The following is a 10,879-nucleotide window of genomic DNA, read 5'->3' on the forward strand; positions in this document are numbered from 1 at the left end:
CAAATCAAATCAAATCAAATAAATTTTTATATAGCCCTTCGTACATCAGCTGATATTCTCAAAGTGCTGTACAGAAACCCAGCCTAAAACCCCAAACAGCAAGCAAAGCATGTGAAAGAAGCACGGTGGCTAGGAAAAACTCCCTAGGAAAAACTCCCTAGAAAGGCCAGAACCTAGGAAGAAACCTAGAGAGGAACCAGGCTATGAGGGGTGGCCAGTCCTCTTCTGGCTGTGCAGGGTGGATATTATAACAGAACATGGTCAAGATGTTAAAATGTTAAAATGTTCATAAATGACCAGCATGGTCAAATAATAATAATCATAGTAGTTGTCGAGGGTGCAACAAGCACCCTCTTTATAAATGACAACGTTGTGATTGATTTGAGTTGGTATGAAAGCAAAGATTGCAGTATGATTTAACCACAACTATTTATAGGAAGAGCCATGTTGCCCATATCTGGGCATGGAGTGCTGCCAATTGTGGAATATACACATGGCCTTGGCCTGATCTACAGATCACTTTGCATCCTAAATAACTCATTATTATATGAAGATCACAGTCAGTTACCCTAAATGCATCATGTCAGCTGTAAAGTCGAACAAGCCCACTTTCTCTCACAGGCATGGAGAATGTCCTTGAGATGTTGTTGCCAGCTCTGAGCTCCAGCAGGGGGCATGTGTTATGGTCCGTGCTCCCCAGTCTCAGCCATCTGTTGTCAGGCTCACACGGCCTTGGGACCTGCCCTCTCCTCACAGCCTCCAAGACGGGCGGCTGCTGCATGAAGGGGGACAAGATGCTCGGTGTGTGTGTGTGTGTGTGTGTGTGTGTGTGTGTGTGTGTGTGTGTGTGTGTGTGTGTGTGTGTGTGTGTGTGTGTGTGTGTGTGTGTGTGTGTGTGTGTGTGTGTGTGTGTAGGGGGGGGGCTGCTCCTCTCACTGAGACACTGCTTGTTCTGTGTCCATAACGCTGGGAGGTGCTGCAAGCTGCACATGGGACACTGCACTCACAAGGTTCCATTTTGGATGCAAACACAGAGAGCAGAGCAGTGCAGAGCCCCATTCATGAAGTGGAGGAGAGCAGGGCCCCAGTTATGGAGTGGAGGAGAGCAGGGCCCCAGTTATGGAGTGGAGGAGAGCAGGGCCCCAGTTATGGAGTGGCGGAGAGCAGGGCCCCAGTTATGGAGTGGAGGAGAGCAGGGCCCAGTTATGGAGTGGAGGAGAGCAGGGCCCCAGTTATGGAGTGGAGGAGAGCAGGGCCCCAGTTATGGAGTGGAGGAGAGCAGGGCCCCAGTTATGGAGTGGAGGAGAGCAGAGCCCCAGTTATGGAGTGGAGGAGAGCAGGCCCCAGTTATGGAGTGGAGGAGAGCAGGCCCCAGTTATGGAGTGGAGGAGAGCAGAGCCCCAGTTATGGAGTGGAGGAGAGCAGAGCCCCAGTTATGGAGTGGAGGAGAGCAGAGCCCCAGTTATGGAGTGGAGGAGAGCAGAGCCCCAGTGGAGGAGAGCAGAGCCCCAGTTATGGAGTGGAGGAGAGCAGAGCCCCAGTTATGGAGTGGAGGAGAGCAGAGCCCCAGTTATGGAGTGGAGGAGAGCAGAGCCCCAGTTATGGAGTGGAGGAGAGCAGAGCCCCAGTTATGGAGTGGAGGAGAGCAGAGCCCCAGTTATGGAGTGGGGGAGAGCAGAGCCCCAGTTATGGAGTGGAGGAGAGCAGAGCCCCAGTTAAGGAGTGGAGGAGAGCAGAGCCCCAGTTATGGAGTGCAGTCGGAGGAGGAGAGGGCTTGTCGTGAGAGTAGAGACGTGTGTACTTCCCTTTAATGCTCCTCTCAGATCTGCAACAGTAGGCCGAGATTCTTGTGATGAAAAACAACTGCTACAGTACTTAGAGAGTTGACCCTTGACCCTGACAACATGGGAAAGTGCCCCCTCCCCCAGCTGCTTGTTATATAAAGACTGACTGGCTCTGCTCTTGCCCAAGTCATGAGAATCACTGATAAATCACTGGGCGTGAGGCCTCCCACTGTCCCTCTGTCCCTCTGTCCCCCTGTCTCCCTGTCCCCCTGTCCCCCTGTCCCCCTGTCCAGCTGTCCCTGTCTCACATGGTAAAGACAGGGGCTCTTACTATAGAAGTCAACACTTTATCTTATACTTAAGATGTGCTCAATGTTTGTCTGTTTTGCAGCTGTATATCTTATACAGTATATCTTATATCTATTCCATAAACAAGGGATTCACTTTTCTATGTACAGGGTGTCTGTCATTACTATGATCCTCAAACAAATGTCGCACACATCACACACACAAAAAAAAGTGGAAAACCCCTCCAATACAAAATTTGTTACATTTACATTTACATTTACGTCATTTAGCAGACGCTCTTATCCAGAGCGACTTACAAATTGGTGGATGCACCTTATTGGTCTGGAAATCAGGATATTGCAACACAAGACATAATGTGACAGCCAACTAATTTAATGTGACAGTCCCCACCCCCTGTCCCCCAATCACCCTCATCCTCCCCTTTCACTCCCTGCTGGGTAGTCAGCAGTCAGCCATGGGCTGAGTGAGGAGCACAGATGCGAAAGCACAGAGTGGTGACCCTAACTGTGGACTAATTGGATGGGTAGAACACTTACCTTTCATTAGACATGTGGCTAGTGTTAGACCCTGACAAACAACCACCGACCAACCCCACCATCTCAACAGATGACTGCACTTAATAATACATAACCAACACATTTAGGTCGGCAGGGAGGGAGGAGGAGGGGGAATGTCTGTGTTCTAATAACATAGTGTGATGATATGGGGGGTGTCTGTGTTCTAATAACATAGTGTGATGATATGGGAGGTGTCTGTGTTCTAATAACATAGTGTGATGATATGGGGGGTGTCTGTGTTCTAATAACATAGTGTGATAATATGGGGGGTGTCTGTGTTCTAATAACATAGTGTGATGATATGGGGGGTGTCTGTGTTCTAATAACATAGTGTGATGATATGGGAGGTGTCTGTGTTCTAATAACATAGTGTGATGATATGGGGGGTGTCTGTGTTCTAATAACATAGTGTGATGATATGGGGGGTGTCTCTGTTCTAATAACATAGTGTGATGATATGGGGGTGTCTGTGTTCTAATAACATAGTGTGATGATATGGGGGGTGTCTGTGTTCTAATAACATAGTGTGATGATATGGGGGGTGTCTGTGTTCTAATAACATAGTGTGATGATATGGGGGTGTCTGTGTTCTAATAACATAGTGTGATGATATGGGGGTGTCTCTGTTCTAATAACATAGTGTGATGATATGGGAGGTGTTTGTGTTCTAATAACATAGTGTGATGATATGGGAGGTGTCTGTGTTCTAATAACATAGTGTGATGATATGGGGGGTGTCTCTGTTCTAATAACATAGTGTGATGATATGGGGGGTGTCTCTGTTCTAATAACATAGTGTGATGATATGGGGGGTGTCTCTGTTCTAATAACATAGTGTGATGATATGGGAGGTGTTTGTGTTCTAATAACATAGTGTGATGATATGGGGGGTGTCTGTGTTCTAATAACATAGTGTGATGATATGGGGGGGGTGTCTGTTCTAATAACATAGTGTGATGATATGGGGGGTGTCTGTGTTCTAATAACATAGTGTGATGATATGGGGGGTGTCTGTGTTCTAATAACATAGTGTGATGATATGGGGGGTGTCTGTGTTCTAATAACATAGTGTGATGATATGGGGGGTGTCTGTTCTAATAACATAGTGTGATGATATGGGGGGTGTCTGTGTTCTAATAATATAGTGTGATGATATGGGGGGTGTCTGTTCTAATAACATAGTGTGATGATATGGGGGTGTCTGTGTTCTAATAACATAGTGTGATGATATGGGGGGTGTCTGTGTTCTAATAACATAGTGTGATGATATGGGGGGTGTCTGTGTTCTAATAACATAGTGTGATGATATGGGAGGTGTCTGTGTTCTAATAACATAGTGTGATGATATGGGGGGTGTCTGTGTTCTAATAACATAGTGTGATGATATGGGGGGTGTCTGTGTTCTAATAACATAGTGTGATGATATGGGGGGTGTCTGTGTTCTAATAACATAGTGTGATGATATGGGGGGGTGTCTGTGTTCTAATAACATAGTGTGATGATATGGGGGGTGTCTGTGTTCTAATAACATAGTGTGATGATATGGGGGGTGTCTCTGTTCTAATAACATAGTGTGATGATATGGGGGGTGTCTGTGTTCTAATAACATAGTGTGATGATATGGGGGGTGTCTGTGTTCTAATAACATAGTGTGATGATATGGGAGGTGTCTGTGTTCTAATAACATAGTGTGATGATATGGGGGGGTGTCTGTGTTCTAATAACATAGTGTGATGATATGGGGGGGTGTCTGTGTTCTAATAACATAGTGTGATGATATGGGGGTGTCTGTGTTCTAATAACATAGTGTGATGATATGGGGGGTGTCTGTGTTCTAATAACATAGTGTGATGATATGGGGGGGTGTCTGTGTTCTAATAACATAGTGTGATGATATGGGGGTGTCTGTGTTCTAATAACATAGTGTGATGATATGGGGGGTGTCTGTGTTCTAATAACATAGTGTGATGATATGGGGGGTGTCTGTGTTCTAATAACATAGTGTGATGATATGGGGGGTGTCTGTGTTCTAATAACATAGTGTGATGATATGGGGGGTGTCTGTGTTCTAATAACATAGTGTGATGATATGGGGGGTGTCTGTGTTCTAATAACATAGTGTGATGATATGGGGGGTGTCTGTGTTCTAATAACATAGTGTGATGATATGGGGGGTGTCTGTGTTCTAATAACATAGTGTGATGATATGGGGGTGTCTGTGTTCTAATAACATAGTGTGATGATATGGGGGGTGTCTGTGTTCTAATAACATAGTGTGATGATATGGGGGGTGTCTGTGTTCTAATAACATAGTGTGATGATATGGGGGGTGTCTGTGTTCTAATAACATAGTGTGATGATATGGGGGGTGTCTGTGTTCTAATAACATAGTGTGATGATATGGGGGGTGTCTGTGTTCTAATAACATAGTGTGATGATATGGGGGGTGTCTGTGTTCTAATAACATAGTGTGATGATATGGGGGGGTGTCTGTGTTCTAATAACATAGTGTGATGATATGGGGGGTGTCTGTGTTCTAATAACATAGTGTGATGATATGGGGGTGTCTCTGTTCTAATAACATAGTGTGATGATATGGGGGGTGTCTGTGTTCTAATAACATAGTGTGATGATATGGGGGGTGTCTGTGTTCTAATAACATAGTGTGATGATATGGGGGGTGTCTGTGTTCTAATAACATAGTGTGATGATATGGGGGTGTCTGTGTTCTAATAACATAGTGTGATGATATGGGGGTGTCTGTGTTCTAATAACATAGTGTGATGATATGGGGGGTGTCTGTGTTCTAATAACATAGTGTGATGATATGGGGGTGTCTGTGTTCTAATAACATAGTGTGATGATATGGGGGGGTGTCTGTGTTCTAATAACATAGTGTGATGATATGGGGGGTGTCTGTGTTCTAATAACATAGTGTGATGATATGGGGGTGTCTGTGTTCTAATAACATAGTGTGATGATATGGGGGGTGTCTGTGTTCTAATAACATAGTGTGATGATATGGGGGGTGTCTGTGTTCTAATAACATAGTGTGATGATATGGGGGGTGTCTGTGTTCTAATAACATAGTGTGATGATATGGGGGTGTCTGTGTTCTAATAACATAGTGTGATGATATGGGGGGTGTCTGTGTTCTAATAACATAGTGTGATGATATGGGGGGTGTCTGTGTTCTAATAACATAGTGTGATGATATGGGGGGTGTCTGTGTTCTAATAACATAGTGTGATGATATGGGGGGTGTCTGTGTTCTAATAACATAGTGTGATGATATGGGGGGTGTCTGTGTTCTAATAACATAGTGTGATGATATGGGGGGTGTCTGTGTTCTAATAACATAGTGTGATGATATGGGGGGTGTCTGTGTTCTAATAACATAGTGTGATGATATGGGGGTGTCTGTGTTCTAATAACATAGTGTGATGATATGGGGGGTGTCTGTGTTCTAATAACATAGTGTGATGATATGGGGGGTGTCTGTGTTCTAATAACATAGTGTGATGATATGGGGGTGTCTGTGTTCTAATAACATAGTGTGATGATATGGGGGGTGTCTGTGTTCTAATAACATAGTGTGATGATATGGGGGGTGTCTGTGTTCTAATAACATAGTGTGATGATATGGGGGGGTGTCTGTGTTCTAATAACATAGTGTGATGATATGGGGGGTGTCTGTGTTCTAATAACATAGTGTGATGATATGGGGGTGTCTGTGTTCTAATAACATAGTGTGATGATATGGGGGGTGTCTGTGTTCTAATAACATAGTGTGATGATATGGGGGGTGTCTGTGTTCTAATAACATAGTGTGATGATATGGGGGGTGTCTGTGTTCTAATAACATAGTGTGATGATATGGGGGGTGTCTGTGTTCTAATAACATAGTGTGATGATATGGGGGGGTGTCTGTGTTCTAATAACATAGTGTGATGATATGGGGGGTGTCTGTGTTCTAATAACATAGTGTGATGATATGGGGGGTGTCTGTGTTCTAATAACATAGTGTGATGATATGGGGGTGTCTGTGTTCTAATAACATAGTGTGATGATATGGGGGGTGTCTGTGTTCTAATAACATAGTGTGATGATATGGGGGGGTGTCTGTGTTCTAATAACATAGTGTGATGATATGGGGGGTGTCTGTGTTCTAATAACATAGTGTGATGATATGGGGGGTGTCTGTGTTCTAATAACATAGTGTGATGATATGGGGGGTGTCTGTGTTCTAATAACATAGTGTGATGATATGGGGGGGTGTCTGTGTTCTAATAACATAGTGTGATGATATGGGGGGTGTCTGTGTTCTAATAACATAGTGTGATGATATGGGGGGTGTCTGTGTTCTAATAACATAGTGTGATGATATGGGGGTGTCTGTGTTCTAATAACATAGTGTGATGATATGGGGGGTGTCTGTGTTCTAATAACATAGTGTGATGATATGGGGGTGTCTGTGTTCTAATAACATAGTGTGATGATATGGGGGTGTCTGTGTTCTAATAACATAGTGTGATGATATTGGGGGTGTCTGTGTTCTAATAACATAGTGTGATGATATGGGGGGGTGTCTGTTCTAATAACATAGTGTGATGATATGGGGGGTGTCTGTGTTCTAATAACATAGTGTGATGATATGGGGGGTGTCTGTGTTCTAATAACATAGTGTGATGATATGGGGGGGGTGTCTGTGTTCTAATAACATAGTGTGATGATATGGGGGGTGTCTGTGTTCTAATAACATAGTGTGATGATATGGGGGTGTCTGTGTTCTAATAACATAGTGTGATGATATGGGGGGTGTCTGTGTTCTAATAACATAGTGTGATGATATGGGGGGTGTCTGTGTTCTAATAACATAGTGTGATGATATGGGGGGTGTCTGTGTTCTAATAACATAGTGTGATGATATGGGGGGTGTCTGTGTTCTAATAACATAGTGTGATGATATGGGGGTGTCTCTGTTCTAATAACATAGTGTGATGATATGGGGGTGTCTGTGTTCTAATAACATAGTGTGATGATATGGGGGGTGTCTGTGTTCTAATAACATAGTGTGATGATATGGGGGGGTGTCTGTGTTCTAATAACATAGTGTGATGATATGGGGGTGTCTGTGTTCTAATAACATAGTGTGATGATATGGGGGTCTTGTTCTAACATAGTGTGATGATATGGGGGTGTCTGTGTTCTAATAACATAGTGTGATGATATGGGGGTGTCTGTGTTCTAATAACATAGTGTGATGATATGGGGGGTGTCTGTGTTCTAATAACATAGTGTGATGATATGGGGGGTGTCTGTGTTCTAATAACATAGTGTGATGATATGGGGGGTGTCTGTGTTCTAATAACATAGTGTGATGATATGGGGGGTGTCTGTGTTCTAATAACATAGTGTGATGATATGGGGGGTGTCTGTGTTCTAATAACATAGTGTGATGATATGGGGGGTGTCTGTGTTCTAATAACATAGTGTGATGATATGGGGGGTGTCTGTGTTCTAATAACATAGTGTGATGATATGGGGGTGTCTGTGTTCTAATAACATAGTGTGATGATATGGGGGGTGTCTGTGTTCTAATAACATAGTGTGATGATATGGGGGGTGTCTGTGTTCTAATAACATAGTGTGATGATATGGGGGGTGTCTGTGTTCTAATAACATAGTGTGATGATATGGGGGTGTCTGTGTTCTAATAACATAGTGTGATGATATGGGGGGTGTCTGTGTTCTAATAACATAGTGTGATGATATGGGGGGTGTCTGTGTTCTAATAACATAGTGTGATGATATGGGGGGTGTCTGTGTTCTAATAACATAGTGTGATGATATGGGGGGTGTCTGTGTTCTAATAACATAGTGTGATGATATGGGGGGTGTCTGTGTTCTAATAACATAGTGTGATGATATGGGGGGGTGTCTGTGTTCTAATAACATAGTGTGATGATATGGGGGGTGTCTGTGTTCTAATAACATAGTGTGATGATATGGGGGGTGTCTGTGTTCTAATAACATAGTGTGATGATATGGGGGGGTGTCTGTGTTCTAATAACATAGTGTGATGATATGGGGGGTGTCTGTGTTCTAATAACATAGTGTGATGATATGGGGGTGTCTGTGTTCTAATAACATAGTGTGATGATATGGGGGGTGTCTGTGTTCTAATAACATAGTGTGATGATATGGGGGGTGTCTGTGTTCTAATAACATAGTGTGATGATATGGGGGGGTGTCTGTGTTCTAATAACATAGTGTGATGATATGGGGGGGTGTCTGTGTTCTAATAACATAGTGTGATGATATGGGGGGTGTCTGTGTTCTAATAACATAGTGTGATGATATGGGGGGTGTCTGTGTTCTAATAACATAGTGTGATGATATGGGGGTGTCTGTGTTCTAATAACATAGTGTGATGATATGGGGGTGTCTGTGTTCTAATAACATAGTGTGATGATATGGGGGTGTCTGTGTTCTAATAACATAGTGTGATGATATGGGGGGTGTCTGTGTTCTAATAACATAGTGTGATGATATGGGGGTGTCTGTGTTCTAATAACATAGTGTGATGATATGGGGGTGTCTGTGTTCTAATAACATAGTGTGATGATATGGGGGGTGTCTGTGTTCTAATAACATAGTGTGATGATATGGGGGGGTGTCTGTGTTCTAATAACATAGTGTGATGATATGGGGGTGTCTGTGTTCTAATAACATAGTGTGATGATATGGGGGGTGTCTGTGTTCTAATAACATAGTGTGATGATATGGGGGTGTCTGTGTTCTAATAACATAGTGTGATGATATGGGGGGGTGTCTGTGTTCTAATAACATAGTGTGATGATATGGGGGGTGTCTGTGTTCTAATAACATAGTGTGATGATATGGGGGGTGTCTGTGTTCTAATAACATAGTGTGATGATATGGGGGGGTGTCTGTGTTCTAATAACATAGTGTGATGATATGGGGGGTGTCTGTGTTCTAATAACATAGTGTGATGATATGGGGGGTGTCTGTGTTCTAATAACATAGTGTGATGATATGGGGGTGTCTGTGTTCTAATAACATAGTGTGATGATATGGGAGGTGTCTGTGTTCTAATAACATAGTGTGATGATATGGGGGGTGTCTGTGTTCTAATAACATAGTGTGATGATATGGGGGGTGTCTGTGTTCTAATAACATAGTGTGATGATATGGGGGGTGTCTGTGTTCTAATAACATAGTGTGATGATATGGGGGGTGTCTGTGTTCTAATAACATAGTGTGATGATATGGGGGGTGTCTGTGTTCTAATAACATAGTGTGATGATATGGGGGTGTCTGTGTTCTAATAACATAGTGTGATGATATGGGGGTGTCTGTGTTCTAATAACATAGTGTGATGATATGGGGGGTGTCTGTGTTCTAATAACATAGTGTGATGATATGGGGGGTGTCTGTGTTCTAATAACATAGTGTGATGATATGGGGGGTGTCTGTTCTAATAACATAGTGTGATGATATGGGGGGTGTCTGTGTTCTAATAACATAGTGTGATGATATGGGGGGTGTCTGTGTTCTAATAACATAGTGTGATGATATGGGGGGTGTCTGTGTTCTAATAACATAGTGTGATGATATGGGGGGTGTCTGTGTTCTAATAACATAGTGTGATGATATGGGGGGTGTCTGTGTTCTAATAACATAGTGTGATGATATGGGGGTGTCTGTGTTCTAATAACATAGTGTGATGATATGGGGGGTGTCTGTGTTCTAATAACATAGTGTGATGATATGGGGGTGTCTGTGTTCTAATAACATAGTGTGATGATATGGGGGGTGTCTGTGTTCTAATAACATAGTGTGATGATATGGGGGGTGTCTGTGTTCTAATAACATAGTGTGATGATATGGGGGGGTGTCTGTGTTCTAATAACATAGTGTGATGATATGGGGGGGTGTCTGTGTTCTAATAACATAGTGTGATGATATGGGGGGTGTCTGTGTTCTAATAACATAGTGTGATGATATGGGGGGTGTCTGTGTTCTAATAACATAGTGTGATGATATGGGGGTGTCTGTGTTCTAATAACATAGTGTGATGATATGGGGGGTGTCTGTGTTCTAATAACATAGTGTGATGATATGGGGGGTGTCTGTGTTCTAATAACATAGTGTGATGATATGGGGGGTGTCTGTGTTCTAATAACATAGTGTGATGATATGGGG

This window comes from Salmo salar, chromosome ssa05 (genome assembly GCF_905237065.1).
Source record: "Salmo salar chromosome ssa05, Ssal_v3.1, whole genome shotgun sequence".
NCBI classification, from domain to species: Eukaryota; Metazoa; Chordata; class Actinopteri; order Salmoniformes; family Salmonidae; genus Salmo; species Salmo salar.